The 21,775-nt window shown below is 39.4% G+C and overlaps 1 long non-coding RNA gene across 1 annotated transcript; it reads right to left on the reverse strand.

Annotated features, from left to right (window-relative positions):
- Positions 1 to 14,652: 14,652 nt before the first annotated feature.
- LOC143741422 (uncharacterized) lies at positions 14,653 to 15,298 on the reverse strand. The gene is made up of 2 exons (XR_013205032.1): positions 14,952 to 15,298; positions 14,653 to 14,856 (listed from the first exon to the last, which is right to left on the reverse strand). It is a non-coding gene; the product is annotated as an uncharacterized LOC143741422 (long non-coding RNA).
- Positions 15,299 to 21,775: the final 6,477 nt, after the last annotated feature.

A 21,775-nucleotide genomic window follows, 5' to 3' on the forward strand; every position in this document is an offset into this window, starting at 1 on the left:
TGCTTGTAATAGGCAGTAATTAACAGTTAATAAGACAATTATAAGACCTTATAGGATGCTTATAAACATAAAAAAGGAAATATAAGTGTTAATTAAAGCATAATTAACACATTTCTAAGGGCCAAAGCCCTGAAAGGGCGAAGGCCCTATTGTTTTCCTTAGGATAAATATTGTTTTATTATGCTTTAATTAACACTTATATTAACTTATTTATGTTTATAAGCATCCTATAAGGGTCTTATAAGTATCTTATTAACTGTTAATTACTGCCTATTACAAGCACCTTAAAATTAAGTGTTACCAAAATATATATTAGGTTATGATGAAATGTATTACACTGTTTTCCATTCTTGATAGTAGAAAGTGGCGAAGTCTGATACCGCCATAAACTATGCAAATGAGCCGCCTTAACAAGACAAAGAGATTCTAACCCGCGAAAAGTTTCTGAGTGTGATTGGTCAGTTTGCTCCTGAGGAGGAGTGGACCGTCTTCCTTGAAAAGATGATGGCCAAAACTTCTCGCTCTCTTCTCTTCGTGATCCTTGGACGACTGCACTTCTCTCTTCCTTTGTATTTGTGTTCTAGCTTTTCTTATTTTCGCTCTAGTTCTTTTCTTTGTTTTAAACTTTGTACCGTAGTCATTTCGACCTCCGGGTGAAATGGACTTATTTCCTGATTTCCAGCAACTCACCTACACGTAACGTTTTGAACTTCCCGCGAGAAACACGCGCTCCGAAACGCACTCCAGAACGCTTCCAGCTCAAGGACTCAACAAGGACCGAAACGCAGCCTTAAGGCAGGAACACACCAAGCCGACGCCGACGAACTAATGCTGATGAAAGCCGGCTGTGTTGTCGCCTCGCGTCGGGGTAAAAAGCTGTACTTGAACACACTGCCTAAAAAAGCGCTATATAAATGAGTATGACACCGAGAGAACTACTGCCGACTGTGGGCTAGAATGCACGTTCTGCGCCTGCGTGTAAATGAGACAATTGTCTATTTCTGCAGATATATTCATCTATATTCGACATTCAAAAAGAGAAACCGACGCTGCAGGCTGCAGATAATGTTACACAAACCATAAACAAAGCAGTGCGTGCTTACCGTTTTGAATATCAGTCCTGTTAATAGGCATAACAGCAGCCTTCTATCTGTACCGTTTTGACTTCTTTGCTCTCTGTTTTGCTATTATTCTCGTGCACTGACTCGTTCACTAAGCTGAACGGCCAATCAGAGCTCTGTCTCTCACCGACGGCCCGACACCGATTCAACATGTCGAATCAGCTGTTACAAAGCCAACGAGGACCAATTTCAGCCGACGGTGCGGAACACACTGAGAAAACTTAGTCAGCCGACGCACAAAAACTGCCCGACGGCCAACCGCCAGCTTGGTGTGTTCCTGCCTTTAAGCAGCCTTAAGGCAGCCAAGCAGCCTTATTCAGTGACACAGAGATCCATATGCAAATATTGTTTCAGTGCTTGCCCCGTTTTAAGGCGTTGTGATTCTTTGCTGGCTCTCCAGGGTTAACTGTTTGTAAAATTTGCTATTTCTGTGATCTGCTTTCTCTCTCTTCCTTTCCTTACTTCTGTTATTTGTTATTCTGTATATATTCGTTGTTAAATGTAATTTGTGCTATAGCTTCATTTATTAAAACCCATTATACTTTTTATTGTCTCTGACTGTTGCTCATCAAACAAAGCCTCTTAAATGTGTGATCTTAAGCTACAAGCTTGATAAATACTTTAATTAGTACTATTATCAGAAAGTTATTCCTCATAAATAGAGGGATAGCTTTTCCTGATATTGATCAGAATAATCCTTTTCGCTAAATTGATCAGAGAATTAGTGATGGCCGGTTCGTAAATGAATCGTTCTTTTGAACCGGTTCTTTTTAGTGAACCGGTTGAACCAGTACACTCAATCGGAATGAATCGTTCGAAACAGTTCGCGTCTTGCGTCCGTGCTGACCCACAAGTTATTAAAGATACTCACTTTCAGACATGCCTGACAGTCCCTTGGACTCAAAATAAACCAATATCCCGGAGCATATTTTACTCCAGTAACTCCAACAGTTCACTAAACTGAGACATCAGATATGTTGGTGCTGACTGCTAAAGGAGAAGTGATGAGCACGAGCAGCTGATACTGCGCATGCGCGTACTACCGAACCAAACGCACAGGTACAGCGCCTGCAGCACGTTTTTCGAAATCGAATCACCGGTACACTCACTGACTGAACCAAAAACTGTTTCTTCGGACGCGTCCGACATACTGAGAACCGATGAGCTGGAGATACTGAGCATGCGTGTAATTATTTTCCTTGGACGAAATAGGCCTACATGCTACTTTATTATTTTGTTGCAAACCAAAAAGGGTTACAAAATAAAAAATATTGGAAATGTTTATGACTTAATTGTATTAACTGTATTATCCATGTATGAGTTTTTGAAACAACAAAAGTATTAAATTGTTTATTTAAAAAATAAATCTTGTCTTAAATGACTGTGCATTGTTTTAGTTGAAGATGCTGTTGAAGGCTAAATGAAGGGTGTTTTATGAGTTGCAGTAGGCTGTTTTAACAGGAAGCAAGGGCGATTTATGAAATTCCTGTACTGTAATTATAGTTAATGACATGTTCACAAATTTAGTTTGTATTAAATAAACTGTTAAATAAAATTGTCAAAGTGTTTCAAACAATACACCATTCAAATTTAACAAAGAAGAATTGTTGAAAACTAGTGTACTTGCACTGTATTTAACTCAGGCAATGCCTGTTATTATCTTGCAATATTGAACACAGATTTAATTAGGCTTTCTAACATTCAGAAATATGAATGTTGTTTATAGGCTAAAGCATTACAGCAAAATAATTAACATGAAAGCACAACTACTACATTTTAAAGGTTTGAAACACAATTAATGTTTTGTAAAACTGTCAAACTAAACATTTAGGGTATTTGTGTTAACATTAATGCATGATATTTAAAGAAACAGCTTAATTTCTAAAAAAGCTCATTAAAGTACAGCGAGAGCGGTGCAAAAGCATATGGAGCTGCCAGCTCTCTCTCGCGCACGATCAGCGCCGTTTTGCTACAGCGATTCTCAAGAATTGTTGCAGTTTCGAATCACCAGCACACTGAACCGAAAACTGTTTCTTTCGGACCCGACATCTGAGAACCGATGATCCCCGCGGGATGAAAGAATTTACGTCACTGCGTCACTCTAAATTACGTCATTACGTGATGACGTAAAAGAACCGGTGAACGAGTTTTTGAACCGGTTCATTGAAACGAACTGTCCGAAAGAACCGGTTCGCGGAAAAGAACCGGACTTCCCATCACTACAGAGAATCGCCGGTAGGTTCGTTGGACGAACAGATGGCGAGGCGCAGTTAATTCTGTTAGCCTATCTGTATATTATATGTATTCATAATTGATTATAATTTGTTGTGGTCAATTGTCTCTATATATATATAGATGCAGAAACGTGGACTATATATATCCCCTTTAGGGGCGATTTAAAATTGTAGGTGATAACTCATGACCCGTATGATCAGTTATTAATTGTAAATTATTGGTTATTGATTATACATTCCTCTCACCTGAGCTGAGACCTTTACTCTCCTTTACTTCCTTCAAGAGTGTCTTAGGTATAGATGTGTAGGGATTGCACAGGGATATCATCCTTTACGCTCAGGGTCATCTGTAGACTGGTCATCTGTAGATCTTCCCAATGTAGTTTTCATCACGGGCAAACACAGCAGACTCTTCATAAAGTAGTTGTTTCACGACTACTTGATTGCTTGATTTCAAATGACTCAAATCTACGGGAGGATGCCACAAGTGTGCCACTGTCATCCGGCTGCACTGGCTGAGATTAAACCATTTCCTGTGAGCTGCTTGGTTTAAATTGTTCCGTCTGAATAATCTTGCTGATGGTTGCTATTTCCCCAAGTATAGCTCTATTTGGAATGGTCACGTCATGCTTAGTGTGATTTCCAACTGGGACTTTTATGTATGAATGCCCCCCTTTGTGTATCTCAATCAGTCCTTCTCCAAGGTCAAGATGTCCTACCTCATCACTTTGCTGAAACAGAACTGCAGAGTCGGAAGTGTTGAAGTTATAAGGTACCCTACATTTCACAACAGCGACCTGACCAGGACAAATAGTGAAACTCTCCTACCCTCACCCTAGCTGAGTCTGCATATACTTTGTCTGCACGGATGAAGCCAACTGACACCTCAACGAGATCATCTTGGGGATTTTTCAGTGCTACTCATAAGGATTGCAAGGTGGTAAGAATAGATGCACTATCATTTGGCCCTGTAATTAACTCTGAGATCACATTAAACCCCAAAAGAGGCCTCTCCAACTGCAGCTGACTGACCAGAAAGGGAACTTGGATAGAGTAACAAGTTCCGTCATGTTCAGGTAAGCTAACTGTTGCTTCAACCCACCCACTAAATGGAATTACATCCCCACTGATGGCGAATACCTCCAGACCAGCACTGGGTCCCACTATTTCAGATAAGGGGCGAACATCATGTATTAGTAGGTACTTTTCCCTCCAGTTTTGATCGATAATGCTAACCTGTGCTCCAGTGTCGAGAAGCATGCTCATTTTATGGCCTCCAATTTCCCCTTCCAGTAGACACTTCTTCCCGACAAACTGAACGATATTTTCTTCTGAGTTCTGAGGCTGCCTTGTGTATGCTTCCCTTGCAGTGCTGCCTCTGTGATTCCACGACCCAACATTAACTGTATAGTTACGGCAGGGTGACCCTGGTTTGGTGACTGCAGTCTGTGGTGCGTTCTTTGGCCTGGTGCCGGGCAGTGACCTGTTTTCTCTGTTCAGGCTGCCAACAGCCCTGTGACCCTCTTTGCCACACAAGAAACAGTGATTGCATGTCTCTACTTTCCCTTGCTTAGTACAGTTGGGACAACCTAGTCTTCTCCTCTTTTCAGGTGCTTTAGCCATGCGCTGACACTGCTGTTCTGTCATCTTCGTCTGCTGCAGTGAGTTGACAACGTTCATCAGCGCTTTGATTAGTTTGTGAATCTCTTTATCAGTCTGTTCCGTAGTAACAGCTGCTGCCTTCATTTCTGAAGCTTCTTCAATCTGAGCACTACGACCATGAGTGGCTTTATGTCATGGCAGTGACTGCAGCCGACGCTGTCTTTCCTCTTCCTCACTTGCAACCTTTACAAGCTGGCTGAGAAGCACGTCATCAGTTACGTCTCCTGCAGCAACAAGTTGTTTAAACTAACAACGAATCTCACTGTACTTGGGCCCCAGACCCTGGCAAACCGTATGGAGAAACAATTCTTAAATGGTCTTGGCATCATACCTTAAATCAGCTGTGCTGTGTTTTTTTGCAAACTGGATTCTTTTGTTTGAGGCCAAGAAATTGCTGTGAGTTTTCATTTTCTCCTTGGTGTGCACACATCAAATTTTGAAAGAGCTCATTGCAACTCTTATCACTTAAGTGAGACTGTAGTAGTCCTCTTAACGTCACCAAGGTCAGATAAATCCCATCACATAGAGGCTCTTTCACCTAGATATCATCATAGAGACTGTGTCTGTTCCCCGAATTTGGAAATACAAAAAACTTCCAAACCTATCTAAGGTTAAAAATTTAATAGATGTTCAACAAATAAAAAACCGATATAATACAGATGAGCAAACGATAAAGCTTGGGTTGCTGAATATTCGATCCCTTACTTCAAAAGCACTTATTGTTAATGATATGATTTCAGATTATAACCTAGATGTGCTGTGTTTGACAGAAACCTGGCTAAAACCAAACGATTACTTTACTTTAAATGAGTCCACCCCGCAAGATTACTGTTATAAACATGAACCTCGTCCGAAAGGCAAAGGGGGAGGTGTTGCTGTAATTTATAGTAATATTTTCAAAACCACTAAGAAATCTAGTTTTAAATATACTTCTTTTGAAGTGTTGGTGCTTAATGAAAAAATATATAGTGTAAACAATAAATCACGTTTGAGAATTCCGCTGGCTACTGTATCCAGGCCACCAGGGCACCATAAAGACTTTATCAAAGAATTGGCTGACTTTCTATCAGAATTAGTATTGGCTGCAGATAAAGTACTAATTGTTGGTGATTTTAATATACATGTAGATAATGAAAAAGATGCATTGGGATTGGCATTTAAAGACATTGTAAACTCAATTGGAGTTAGACAACACGTGTCAGGACCTACTCATTGCCGTAATCATACTCTAGATCTAATATTATCACATGGAATCAATGTTGATGCTGTTGAAATACTGCACCAGAGCGACGACATCTCAGATCATTATATAGTCTCATGTAAATTACATTTAGCTGAGGCTGCAAAGCCGACTCCGTGTTATAAATATGTTAGACCTATCACTTCTGTCACGAAAGATTGCTTTATCAATAATCTTCCTGATCAGTTTCATCATCTCAGCATCCCAGATAGCCTAGAAGAACTCGATATTGCAACAGAAACTTTTAACTCTCTCTTTTCCAGCACTTTAGACGCAGTTGCTGCGCTGCGCTTAAAGAAGATTAAAGAAAATAGTCCAACGCCGTGGTACAACGAGCACACCCGGGCCCTTAAGAGAACAGCCAGAAAAATGGAGCGCAACTGGAAGAAAACAAAACTAGAGGTATTTCGGATTGCATGGAAGGAGTGTTCGATTGCTTACAGAGAGGCTTTAAAAGCTGCTAGATCTGCTTATTTTTCAACCCTATTGACATAATCCTAAAATAAACATAATCCTAGGTATTTATTTGAAAAAGTGGCTAAACTAACGAAAAAGAAAGCTTCAAGCCCAGAAGTTTCCAAGAAACACAGCAGTAATGACTTTATGAACTTCACTTATAAGATCGATTATATAAGGGACAAAATTAGAACTATGCAACCGTCTACTACAGTATCGCATCAGGGACTGCATCGTAGTCTCCCTGAGGAAAAATTTGATTCATTTGTTGCTATAGGAGAAGAAGAATTTTGCAAAATCGTTAACTCATCTAAATCGACAACTTGTATGTTAGACCCTATACTGACTAAACTATTGAAAGAGATGCTTCCAGAGGTCATAGATCCTCTTCTCAATATCATTAATTCGTCTTTGTATCTAGGATACGTACCAAAACCCTTTAAGCTGGCTATGATTAAACCGCTTGTTAAAAAAACGCAACTTGATCCTACGGAATTAGTCAATTACAGGTCGATCTCGAATTTGCCTTTTCTGTCAAAGATATTAGAAAAGGCAGTATCCTCACAACTGTGTTCCTTTCTTGAAGGAAATGCTATCTGCAAGGATTTTCAGTCAGGATTTAGACCGTACCATAGTACTGAGACAGCTCTCATTAAAGTCACAAATGATTTCTCTTATCATCCGATCGTGATTGTATCTCTCTATTAGTTTTACTTGATCTTAGTGCTGCATTTGACACCATTGACCACAACATTCTATTAAATAGACTAGAAAGCTATGTTGGCATTAGTGGAATTGCACTAGCATGGTTTAAATCATACTTATCTGACCGTTATCAGTTTGTAGCAGTAAATGAAGAGATGTCTTATTGGTCAAAAGTTCAGTATGGCGTACCACAAGGCTCAGTACTAGGACCGCTGCTGTTCACTCTGTACATGCTACCATTAGGAGATATCATTAGGAAACATGGAATTAGTTTTCACTGTTATGCTGATGATACTCAGCTCTATATTTCCTCAAAACCTAACGAAACTTACCAATTCACAAAATTAAAGGAATGCATAGCTGATATAAAAAATTGGATGACTAGTAATTTCCTTTTACTAAATTCTGAAAAAACAGAGATTCTAATTATTGGACAAAAAACCCCACGTAATAACCTAGAATACTATTTAACACTTGATGGCTACTCTGTCAAGTCTTCGTCGTCAGTTAGGAACCTGGGTGTGCTCTTTGATACCAATCTCTCATTTGAAAGTCTAGTGTCTAGTATCTGTAAAAGCGCAGTTTTCCATCTTAAAATATATCTAAATTACGTCATATGCTCTCATTGACAAATGCGGAACAATTAGTTCATGCGTTCATGACCTCAAGGCTAGATTATTGTAATGCTCTACTGGGTGGTTGCCCTGCACGCTTAATAAACAAACTACAGCTGGTCCAAAACGCAGCCGCTAGAGTTCTTACCAGAACATGACCATATTAGCCCGGTTCTGTCAACACTGCATTGGCTCCCTATTAAACATTGTATACATTTTAAAATATTGCTGATTACTTACAAAGCACTAAATGGTTTAGCTCCGCAGTACTTGAGCAAGCTCTTAACCCATTATAGTCCTTCACATCTATTGCGATCTCAAAATTCTGGCCAGTTGATAATACCTAGAATATCAAAATCAACTGCTGGCGGTAGATCCTTTTCCTACTTGGCAACAAAACTTTGGAACAATCTTCCTAACATTGTCTGGGAAGCAGACACAGTCTGCCAGTTCAAATCTAGACTAAAAACACGTCACTTTGGCTTAGCATACACATAACACTTATAGATTGCTATAATTCAATGTTAGGCTGCAGTTTAGTTTAGATCAGCCGGAACCGGGAACACTTCCCATAAATCCTGATGTACTTTGTACATCATAAGAAGGATGGCGCTAATATTAGTCTCTCTGTTTATTCCGAGGTTTACCGCAGTCCGCCGGATCCAGGCCATATCCAGATCTGATGAAGGACCATCACATGGACACAACGACAATGCATCCCTGAAGTGCCAGCCTCATCAACACTGTGAAGGCCTCATGGACACCTCAACAAACTCATCTCCATACCGGCGTGATGACTCCAACCCCTAACCAGATGAACTGGATAAGTTCTGATCCAATCTGACTTCTGACCTATTATGCCGCCTAAATCATAATCATACACTGTTCGTTTCAAAGGAGGACTCGCCCCGCGACTGAGCCTGGGTTCTCCCAAGGTTTTTTTCTCCATTCTGTCACCTGATGGAGTTTTGGTTCCTTGCCACTGTCGCCTTTTTTTTCTTTCTTTTTTGCCCTCATTCGCCATTGGCTTTTGGCTTGCTTAGTTGGGGACCAGTGTTGTGCTAGTTACTAAGATATAGTATAGTTACAGTTACTAGTTACTTCATTCAAAAAGTAACTCAATTACTTTGTTGATTACTTACACCAAAAAGTAATGCATTACTGTTAAAAGTAACTTTTTAGTTACTTTAAAAAAAACATTCTTTAATGTTTTTGAATTTTGTGGATTCTTTAATGTAGGATTTTGAAGGAACTGGCGACTGAGATTGCTGAACCGCTAACAGTACTATTTAACAAATCATTAGAGGATTCAGTTTTACCAAATGATTGGAAAGAGGCTCAAATTAGTGCAATCTTTAAAAAAGGATATAAATCTCTAGCTGGAAACTATCGACCAGTTAGTTTGACGTCAGTTGTTAGCAAAACAATGGAAAAATTGATGTAACAGTTGAACCTATCTTTCAGTTTTGGAACAATATATACGAGACACGAGGGAATTCTTTAAAACTCTACCCTAGAACATGTCTGTCTGAAAAGAGAAAGAACTTTTTTACACTCCGTGCGGTAAAATAATGGAATGAACTTCCTGAAGAAGTGGTGTGTTCCCCTTCTATTAATTCCTTTAAGAACAGGTTGGATGCATTTTGCCTGTCAAAAGGTGTTATGTATAATTATAAAGCTGGTCAGTAACTAATGTAATTAATTTTATGTCATTTATTTATGATTGTTAAAAAAAAACTTCAATTATGAAATTAATGTGTTTTTTATAAAATGTTAAAATGTGAATTTATTTGTAAATATATATTTGTTGTTTTTTTTAAAGTCTGGAATAGAGGATAGTATATCCTGTACCAGAAATCTTTTCAATAAATTTCAATAAATGTTCCCATTAATGTTCTTTTATGCACTATGGTCTACACAAACACAAAACTGACTTAAACATTAAGTAATTTTTAAACACTATTTTATTTAAGACAGACCAGCACGAACTGAATATATCACAAGGATGTCTGAGGTGACTCGCAATGCTGACTCGCGATCTTCGCAGTAGACGCGCCAGAGAGAAATGCACATTTCATAAGGATTACATAAGCAGAGAGCAGTCTGAAGTCTGTTTTCTTTTGTTTTCAATTGTTCTGTTCAAAAGTAGACATGTCTGTGAGGCAAGTAGGCTACCTTATACGCCGAGCTTCGGTTCATTTATGTGACGAGCTCCAGTTCACGCGCTGGCGCCTCCATTTCATGATTATCTATCGTCTGCTATATTTACTTCTTATTTATTAAATTCAGGCAATTGGTGAAACATTGATTAAAATTAAGATACAATTAATACAAAACGAAATTCACTTTAAAGAAAGGTTTTGTGCTTTCTGTTTGATGTCTCTGTGAAAGTTTTAAAGCATATTTTAGTGCCGCTTTCAGAGCGCTCATGTACGGAGAACTGTCACTTCCGTAACATTGTTTCTTCCTCATAAATGCGAACACTAAAAATAAAATAAAATAAAATAAATATTTTGTTCTGTGGAGACTGAGAGCCAACCCTTCTTCATCCGGTGTGTAGTATTACTTTGGTTTGCGCAGTGTAATTCACAGAATTACTAAACAATATTTTGGACCTATAAAATTCAGCCCGTATAAATGTGCATTTTCTAAGCTTAGAAAATAGACAAAATTCATTTGATTCTAATCATAATGTAACATTATTGTGAAATGTATTTCTTTATATGCTATTTGCTATTAGTATAGTAAATCCTTATGTTTTTTTCCAACTAGGCTATGTGTGGACCTTATGTAAAATACGGGACAAATAGCTTCCCTTATTGATTTGATACGGGATGCATTTTACTTGTAAATATGGGACAATTCCGTATTTTAAGGGACGGGTGGCAAGCAATCCTACCACCAATCCTACAATGCGTCGCTGCTGCAAACAGGTTAGGCTGTAGGCTACACTTCAGCCAAAATTAATTAATTTAAAAAAGTAACGGACAACGCACAATATGGTAACGGTAAATTTAATTTAAAAAGTTATGCGGTACAGTATGAGTTACTGTCAAAAGTAACTGCGTAACACGTAACGCGTTACTGCCCAAGACTGTTGGGGACATTTAACATTTAATTTTGAATTTAACAATACTATTACAACTTTACTTTCCTGTAGGGATGGCTGACGCGAAACAGTCGTTCCGAAACTTTGCGAGATCCCGAAGCGCAGATGTTTCGAAACACTGATCCGAAGCGTGATTCAAAACACCAATGTCACGTGACTACGGCTAAATGAAGCTTCTGAGTGTTTCGACAGGTGGCGTGCTCCGCCGATTCAGCGTTTGATTGACAGGGTCGGGAACAGACCACACAATCGTACATCTGTATAAAAAGTGAAAGTCAACTCATCTTGACCCCGTGGGTTTTTGTGAGAGGATTTTTTCAAAGACTGGAGAAATTATCTGTTAAAAAAAGTAGGCTAAGTCCTTCCAAAGAAGAGAAATTAATATTTTTCATAAGAATCTCTAAAAAAGAGACATGTGTCTTGATGTATTTTATTAATATTCACTTTTCAGGACCAAAATTCTGCACAGTGAGGAGCCTACAGGTTACAAGCTTCACATATTAGAAAAATAGCTACAATAATCAAAAAACACATTTTTTAATGTCTCGTTGTCAATGTTGTTTCAGATCAACACCTGGAAGTGACCACTAGGTGTCACCGTTGAGGCGGGTGTCGGATTGATTCGAAGCCTCGACACAATAGCTGTGTCCCAATGTGAAGGCTGCGTCCTCCGAAGGCCGCATTTGAAGGCCGATTGGCCGGATTTGAAGGCCGATTGCGTCACAGCGGCGCGACGAAGGCTGTGCCAATTCAAACACTGCGCCCTTCGAAGGCCGCATTCTAAAGCAGATTGCGTCACAGCAGTGCTAAGAAGACTGTCCCAATTCAAACTCTGCACGCTTGGAAGGCCAATTGCGTCACCGCGGCGCGACTAAGTTTAGTATGTCGTTCAAATGCGACCCCAAATGCGCCCTTCGTTTCTCGGACAAACGAAGTGTACAAAAATGGACACTTCGCGGCCTACGCTTCCCCAGAATTCATAGCGCGCCGGTGACGACGCGACTCACGCGAGTTTATTCGAGTTTATTCATTGCCATTTATTTAGAGAATGGCAGGTGTTAGTTGTGTGGTGACCGAGGAATTCAGTTATAAATGTAAGTATTGTGAATTAATTTATTAAAATAACTAGCGAAACAATTGTTAAAGGCATAAATATGGATCAAGCCCTGAGTTAAATGAAGCAAATACTAAAGTACAAAATGCTTTTCTTGCTTAGTTTTTTGGTCTTGTTTATATTATACATTTTAAAAAAAGCTTTTAGGCTACTAGACAAGCAAAAGTTATTGTATTGTTTTGGGGGGGAAAAACTAAATTAAGTGAGCTTTTGCTTAAAATAAGCAAAATAATCTGCCAAATGGTGTAAGTAAAATAATCTTGTTTTCTGTTTGATTTAAGATTATTTATCTTAACCCATTAGCAAATTATGTTATTGTTTTAAGCAAAAACTCATTTAATTTTAAGTTATTTTCCCCCAAAGCAAGAAATGTTTTATTTGTCTAGTAGGCTAAATGCTTCTTGATTTAAGAATTTTTAGATGTTTGAACTAGAAACAAGACACAATATTAATAAACTTTTATGCAGTGAATTTCAAGTAGGAGGGTATATTGAAGTAAATAAAACAGCAGCACAAATCCAGCTGAAATGTGGTAGATAAACATAGCGGTGTCCGCAATACATTATTTAATTTACCCAAAATAGCTAGCAAAACAAGTGTTAAAACCCAGGGATGTTTCTTAAAAAAACCTGAACTTAAACTAAAAAACTGCAGCTTCATTTATGAGGCAAAACCTGTTATAATACTTTTTGTTTCAGGGACCAAGGAGCAAACGGCTGCATTTATAAAATTACGGGCCGAAAATGACCACTTGTTTACAGGGGCCAAAAACTCGGCCACTATGGCTTGGAGGTAAAATCATTAACCATTTGTAATATTTCCACTAGCTGCCTCTTGTATACAAAAATTAGCCCTCACCCTGTACAAAGCCCACAGCAATGAGACAAGAACTAGTTAAGGCAATAGTCTTTCCCTTAGTGTTTTTTTCAACAAACATTTTAAGCAAACTTGAGGATCCAGGAATATAATTTCTGGTATTTTGTATGCATGTACTGCTGTGTGATTTCTCTAATGTTAAGATTGCACCCCTGTCTTAATATTTTTCGTAAAGTCCTAACCCTAACCTTTTTCTCCTTTTTTTTTTTTAGGAGAATTCTGGAGAAAATGGACCTGCAAGGGAAGGTCACTCCCTTGCAGGCCAAAAGAAAATGGGACAACTTAAAAAAAAAATACAAAGTAAGCAAGTTAATTGACACATCTTTGCTGAAATGTATTGTGGTGTTCTTCTTGTTAACAACAGGTATGGTGTATTTGCTCTGCCTTAGGATTGCAAGTGTCCTGGGACAGGTGAGGGGGTGAGCGGGAAATCCACTGCTGCAACTTGGCCCTGGTTTGTCCACATGGATGAGGTCTTGGGACAGAGGCCTTCCAACAACCCCCCTATCCTAATTGCCTCCATCCCTGAGGACAAACCTGGGCCAAGTTCAGCGGTGGCTGACCAGGATAAAGAGCCAGCCGCAGCCCCAGCAGCCAGAGCCCCAGCAGCCAGAGCCCCAGCAGCCGCAGCCCCAGCAGCCAGAGCCCCAGCAGTCCCAGCCCCAGCAGTCCCAGCCCCAGCAGCCGCAGCCCCAGCAGTCCCAGACCCAGCAGCCAGAGCCCCAGCCAACAGGAGAAGAGGCAGCGACGAGCTCATTGAGCTAATGAGGGAGGACATGAGGTTTCAAAGGGAAACAGAGGAGAGGAGAGCACAAGAGAGCAGGGATCGAATGGACAGACTGTTTACTTTACTTGAGAGAATGATTGAAAAAAAATAATATAATTAAGTTTTTGTATTTATGTTTTTTGTCACTGATTTAAGTTATTTGTAAATGAGGCAAGGCAATTTTTATTCATTGTTTATTTTTGTAATGCGAATTGTTTTATTTATTTACATTTGGAAATAAAACAATAATTATTCTGGACATTGTTGACTTCTATACATGTTTTTTTTAGCATGTAAAATGAAAATTATTTCAAGTACTTTTTACAAATATATACAACAATAGAAAAATAATTCAAATGAACAGTACATAAAACAGATTGGAAAAACAAAAACAACAAAATGTACGCTTTTAGCTGAACAGGTAGACCCTGATGGTGCTGCTGGGCTGGGATGGGCTCCACAATAGAGACCCTGGTAAAGCCTCCTGCTGATGGGACATCATCTGGGATGGGCTCCAGTCCAGAGTGTTTGAGTGCATGTTTCCACTATCCACTAAGTTGTCTCAATAGGTTTGCAGGGCTGATTAAATCGACGGCTGCCATCTCACTGAGATAATTTTAAAAAGAGGGAAGAATAAAATTAATTAACTTGCGTCCTCAATTCAAAGCGTAAAATATTTCAACATGTAAACCCATTCTATGGACATTCATTTGTGGTCTTGGCCATTATAGCTTTACAGTTCTCAGACTTGCCTGTTACAAGTAGTCGTGGTCGATGGGAACCTCCTCCAGGGCAGACACCTCTGCAGTCAGCCGGTCACGCCAGGGAGCACCGCTGACTGTCTCCAAAACATGCTCCCCCTCATCCTCTGCATCATCCTCCTCGTGCTCATCCTCCGGGGCCATGATGTCACCAACCCCAAGACAGATGTTGTGGAGGATGGCACAGGCTGTGATGACCTGAATTGAAAAAACAAAACAAGAAATGATATGGTCTGGAAAAAAGATGTTCATTATTTTTATGTTTTTTGCAAATGTATTTTCAATTCACTTACATGAGGTACAAAAGTGTGGTGCACCTCCAGCGCTTTCAGGAAGATGGATCGGAACCTGGTCTTCATCATCCCAAAAGCACGCTCTATAATGGAGCGTGCCCTGGAATGATGAAGATTAAAGCGCTGGGCTCCCACACCTCGTACTGGCCTCTTGTAGGGAGTGATGAGGGGGAGCGGGTGTTGGAGACATGGGTACCCTCCGTCTGCAAGGATGAAGTGCCCTGGAGGAGGGTACACTGACCTCCTGTACAGTGGGCTGTACCGGAGCACTCATGCATCATGCACTGACCCGGGCCAGCCCACGTAGGTGTCAATGAAGCGGCCCTGATGGTCACAAACAGCCTGCAGGATGATAGACGGGAACAGTTTCCTGTTCCTGTAGCACTGACCATCAGGGCCGCTTGGAGGCTTGATCACATGGCAGCCGTCGATTGCTCCTGCAGCTTTCAAGAAAGCTCGGTGTCTGGCCAGCCCTGCAAACCCACGGCAAACTGCCTCCAGGTCTTCTGGGGTGTTGGGGAAATGAATGACTTGGTGGCGAATGGCCACCACCTCCTCAGCGACCCGGTGGACAATGCGGTGGACAGTGGAACGAGGCATGTCAAACACTCTGGAGACAACCCTGTATGATGTGCCACACGCAAGCCAGAAAAGAAATACCAGGGTCTCTATTGTGGAACCCCATCCGTGTTGGCGTTCAGTCCTCAACAGGCCCAGCAGCACTCTCAGGGCCTCCCTGCTCAGCCGAAAATCAGGTCGTGTGTCCAAATCATTAAAAAAACTGTCCAGAACTGGCACGCTCAGGTTGATCCTGCAGTACAGGGGTCTGGTCTGATTTAGGGAAAGAAACAAAAGAGTTTTAATAAACTACTTTTATTTAGTATGTATTATGTATTATGCATAAAAAACCCTTGTTGTCAGGGTTTTTAGATATGATGTTGTTGCATTAATAGTACTGCTGCGCTATGTGTATGTTGCATTTTAATTCTGAATATGTTGAAGGGTTTTATATTTAAAGTACTTTACTGTTAGGTAGTTTACTATACAACAATGCATAATATTGTAAAAGACGATGTTTTTGTAGTGTTGCTATCCTGTGTGAGAGAAAACACCCTCATTACTTCACATTTATACGTGAATACTTAACGAATGTACTTGCTTATTTTTTTAAATTATTTATTTTCACAATATTAAGGAATTGTTGCTAACAACAGATGCGTCCCATATAAGGCTGCATCCGAAGTCGAGCGGGAGTACCGTTGCAGGACTGTTTTTAAAAAAAGGGCATATTTCACTTTATTTATTTATTGTTTTGTGTTTTATGCATCAATTGCGTTAAAACAAAACACGCTGGAAACATGCATAAATAAGATCACTATGATCAAGAGAATAAACTCCATAAAAATCGCATCTGGTAGGCTATAAATGAACATTTGAACAGCTTTATGTGTATTTAGTATTTTCATAAGTACCATTACATTACTCAAGTACACCCAATACTTATGTACATTTTAAAGTGTACTGCAGCAATTAAATTCGCAACTTCTGAATTGGGATGCAGCAAACCAGATTACCTTACCTGGCCACGGTCTTGATCAAGCCGGAGATACATCACCCGGCGGAGCCGGGGATGAATCCCCACCATCTCCTCCAGCAAAACATAAAAGATAAAAATAAAAATGACATATTCTTGCTCCATTTCAACAAGTAATGCCGTGTAGAATGGTAGCTCTCTCCTATCATCGCGTTGCTATGCGACAGCATAATGGAGAACACCTGGTGGCGCAATTACAAATCACACGAAGGCTATATGGTGCGTCCTTCGAAGGACGAATAGGCTGCATCCTTCGAAGTCAGCGGCCTTCGAAGGATACAGCCTTCACATTGGGACACAGCTAATATGGCACATTTGGTTCAACTGTTTCATTGCTTCACGAAGCCTCGATCTGCCCATCACTACTTTCCTGTTATCTCTGTAAAGCTCATTTGAAACAATTTGTATTGTAAAAGCGCTATATAAATAAAGGTGACTTGACTTAACTCTTGTAGCCTACTGTCAAATCCTCTTTTTTTATTAACATATCTGTGAGGGACCAAGCTGGCAGGCATGGAGTCAAAAAATAAGTTTTCAAAAAATATAAGTTTTTATTTACAAAACAAAAAAACAATAACTAATTTACAGAAAACTGAAAGTTCTGGGCCCATAAATGAGGTCAACTTAAACAGAACTTAACATAGGCTGAACACCTGAAGGAACTAAACAGACCTACTAGACTAAAACATGGGGGAAACTTATATAGTGGCTGATCAGGCCATTCAGACAAAAAGGGGGTAGACAAACACATAATATATAAACAAACCACAATAACTACAACACGTGTTAAACCAATGCTACCTAATATGAACTAAAGATAGATTAATTAAATAATCATAACAAAAAAGTATAACTAGCAAAGAAAAGAACACGAGTCAAAAATTAAATACTCTGCCACCCCCATGATTTGGGAAAACATGGCGGAGTCCAATTATCCCTTCCCCTACTTAAACAACTTTGAGTCAGTTGAAAGTCATTTTGCCTGTCAGCCAGCCAGAGACCCCCAGCAGCAACTCCCCGGAACTGGTAGCTAGTGATGGCAAAATGAGGCTTCCTGAACCCCTTGAGACCTCGCAGCCCATTGCTTCACCCAAAGGTTCATTACTCAAAGCTTTGTTCAGCATTGCTTACTAGTGACACCTAGCTACTGTCCAAAGAAATAGCAGGCAAATTAATTAATTCTGAACCAATGACTGGAGCAGACTTATGATGCAGAGACAACTGCCACACACACAGTTAATTAATTATTCATAAATTGTTTGGATAGTGACACTGTGTTGAGTGCAGTGATTATGGTGGAGGGAGTGTAATAAAGTAAACTGCAACAGAATAGTCTGGGGTGGAAATAAAGTTAAGAATTGTTTCTGGGGGGTTTTGTGCAGTGTTGTGCTTATGGGACTATGGATATAGAGGAGCTAACTGCAATACTGCAGTTTGGGGTGGGTGAAGGAAGGATTACAATAGATTTTTATTGAGAAAGAGAATTTTTTCAAGTGTGTTGGGGACTATTCCTATTCTTGGACAAAACCTCTCCAGCCTTGGAAAAGATCCTTTCACAAGGAACAGAGGATGCAGGGGAACATAAAAATGCCAGTGCCAGCTGGTATTGTCATAGAAACATGCAATTTTTTCATTTATTCCCAATATATCCTTAAACAATGTATGGAAAGTCTCTTATTATAGCTGTTATAATAAGCTATTTAAGGCGTCATTAAAGTCTTTTATATGAGACTTTTATAGAGAGTCTTTCATTGCAGCTTTATAGTAAAACTGCTTATAAGACTTGATGTGTATTCTATTGTATACAAACATGAAATTGCAAAAAGTTGATTCTGGGAAGAAACCCAGGAAATAAGACACAGAGATATGATGTAATAAAATAAATGTTTATTGGATTTATATAGAATACACTGAGACATGTTTTGATATAGATGTTTTATTGAAGAAGGGTGAAAGAAAACACCATGAGATATGATTAAGTAAAAATGATTTTATTAATCAGATAGATAAACTGTAACCTGTATTAAAACAAATACTAAGCATGCAGTAAAGAAAATATCAGTATTACCTTGAGTATGATGTTCCAGACCAAAAAGTGACGGAATCTGAGGAGACGAGCACGGAGGAAGAGAAAGAAGACACACAGAACTTTTTATAACAGGAGTTAAGGAGTTGACCATTGTTCAAGATCTACGATTGGATAGATTGTGCATATGATGTTGAATATGTAATATGGGGGTGTGTTACGTCTTATAAAAAGTACTGTACTCCATGTGTGAATCAGACGCTGGATGACAAGCCAGCCTCTCCATTGTTTGATGATCCAAGCCTGACACCTGCTGGTGAATCTTGTGAACTACTTTTATATAACTAAACCTTTTTACTTTGTATGTAACCTTTATATAATAATTATAATAAATATACTTATAATTTTTATAAAAAAAGATTGCCTGCCACAAGTCTCTGCTTTCTATAAAGAACTTAACCACGGAGGGGTCTTTCTACTAGACTGCAAGTATGAATCTGAATACTTATTATCTAAGGTAGAATTTGACCAATACTTAAACTTACCTGAGATTATAAACAAAATAAGGTAGAAGGTGCTGAGGATTTATATATAGGTGATAATGAGATATTAGATCCTACACCATAAAACAGTATAAATGAGGATAATGATGCTTCTGTTGAGGCCAGACGGGGAGGATCTCCTCTTTCTTGCTGGCTCCATTACCAGGAAAAAGGAAGAGTCGCAAAAAGCAACAAAATCCAAAAGGGCAATCCAAAACAAAAAGCAGTCCAGATCCAGAAATCCAAAGCATCTTATCACATTAACATAAGACTATAATATAGCTACTATAATTAATAATAACAATATACTATAAGTATTCTAACCCGACATAATGTAATAATTTACAGCACTAACACATATGACTCAATAACAACAATGACAATGAGAGTTCTCTGACTCTCTGACTCTACTACAACTGCTTCTACTACTCCTTACAACACCCAGAACATAGCCTCTATTGGACTGACAGGAAGAACGAAAGACTCGGACCCGGCCGAACCCGAACTCGAGGCTCGAAAGATGAACTAATCAATTATCTTTCCGGTACAGATTCAGAACCCATATGTTGCGCAATGCGCATGCGCGGTCGACACAAAATGAACGAATCACTCTCTGAGACAACTCGGTAGTCCCGAGTCATATTAAAGATTCGTTCAAAATGAACGAATCGTTCATGAACGACACATCACTACTGGCGAGTCGACAGCTAATGTCTCGAGACACGAGAGGAGAACTAACCTGATAAATATGAAGTTGCAAAGGAAACAAGGTCTCGGATCAGGAGGTGAGGTGAGAAGGTGGCACGAGTTTCGAACTCCCTTTATTCCAGAAAAGACACTCAGACTGATGACGTATCCACACAAACCGAGGCCTCATTTGTCATTAGTCACGTGATTTTCACGTTAACAACAAAGCCTCGAATCGCGGCTTCATCTGGCACGCTCATTTTTTCTCGACACAAGCTCCGACGCCTCGGTTCAAATGTCACATCACTACTGGTAACTCAAAAAGAAATGTATTAATTTCACAGAATGTAACTTAAAAATAAATGAACCTGAAATTAGCTAAATTGACAAAGTTAAATAAATGTGTGCACCCAAATGGAAAACTAAGTCAAATAACTAATACAACTGTTTTTAAAACTAAAGTGTGTGTCCAGTTATTTATTTGTATAATATGTAATGTACTCAAAACAAATGAAAGAGTTACCACCGTGCTAGTGCAGCCCTCACAATCTCCTTGAAATGACCAGGTTCAATGATTTTCAGGACCCCTCTAATAATTTCACTCTCGCTAAAATGTTCTGGTAGGTCCTCTTCAATTTGTCGACAAAAGCTGTTAAAGCTGATCTCAGAAGTGGAGTCACCAATCTGACCTAACTCTCTCCGTGAGATATATAGGTTCTCTCCTGAACACCTGGTCATTGGTATTGTGTGGAGAAGGGCAAGTCTGAAAAGGGGTGGCGAAGAACTGTGCTGTGGGGGTATAGCATAAGGACTCTTAGCTTGAATCTTTCGGCCAAGCTCCTCGTACATTTTCAACATCTGCTGATACTCAGTGTCTCAAGTGTATGCGTGGGTGTGACTAGTATTTGTGTTTGTGTCTGATGTTGTGCCAGCAGACAGTACAGAGTGCCTTCCTGATTTCCCTCACCAGGCTTCTTCTCTCGTTTGTCATTGGACTGACCTCCATACCACAACAGTCAAACAACAGCAGGGATTCCATTCATTTATTCACAGCAAGCTGGTCTTCGAATTTCTTTGGATATAAGCTCCACTCCTCCAGCAGGTGGCGCAATCCTGGACGGCCCCCAAGAACTTTAGCGGGTACAGGATCTCCATATCAGCTGACAGTTAAGCGTTCAATACAATCTGTGGGATGGTGGAATTAACACAGGACAAAAATGTACGTGTGATCAGCTCCGGTCTTGCTGGGTTATCTGTTTATTCCAAAATGTTCACATTATAACAAACACAAATGTCAAAAAAATACATTGTATCACAATAAAAAAAAATTATTAAAAACTTTACTGTTTCATTCTCTTTCTTGCAATTACACATTTTTTTCATGAAGATCTGTCCATCAGCAAATCACTGTTACTCATTTGCATATTCAAAATGCTGTTCAATGTTACATGAAAACATATTCAAACAAGTATGTAAAGTAAAATTCACATTATGAACTAATATAAGGACACATTTAAACATGTTCACCTTGAAATCAAGTCTGTAATGGAGTATACATACCATACAATCGCAGGTGAACATCACAATTTAATTTTGTGATTAACAATATAAAACTATATCCAAATGAATCAATTTGCAATGCTGAATATGCACTAACTTTCAACATATTATTTCAACATCCATGGAGATTGACATTAGGGTTGTCAACTGTCCTGTATTAGCCGGGACCTCCCGTATATTGGCCCAAATTTATTTGTCCCGTACGTGACCTCCCTTGTCCTGTTTATTGACTGCTACGCAGATCTAACCACTGACTTATACAACAGCAACACAACACTTGAGAATGATCACGACCCGGTGGGTATTCTGGTGGGTCATCATCCAGAGCGCAAACTCGCATGCGCATCAGACCATAAGAATAAATTCTAAATTGAGAATTAATCATTCTTTTGGGACAAATCAATGTTTGATTTGC

This window comes from Siphateles boraxobius, unplaced genomic scaffold, assembly GCF_051911475.1.
Source record: "Siphateles boraxobius isolate OS27281-9 unplaced genomic scaffold, OSU_SipBor_1 19, whole genome shotgun sequence".
In the NCBI taxonomy this organism is placed as follows: domain Eukaryota; kingdom Metazoa; phylum Chordata; class Actinopteri; order Cypriniformes; family Leuciscidae; genus Siphateles; species Siphateles boraxobius.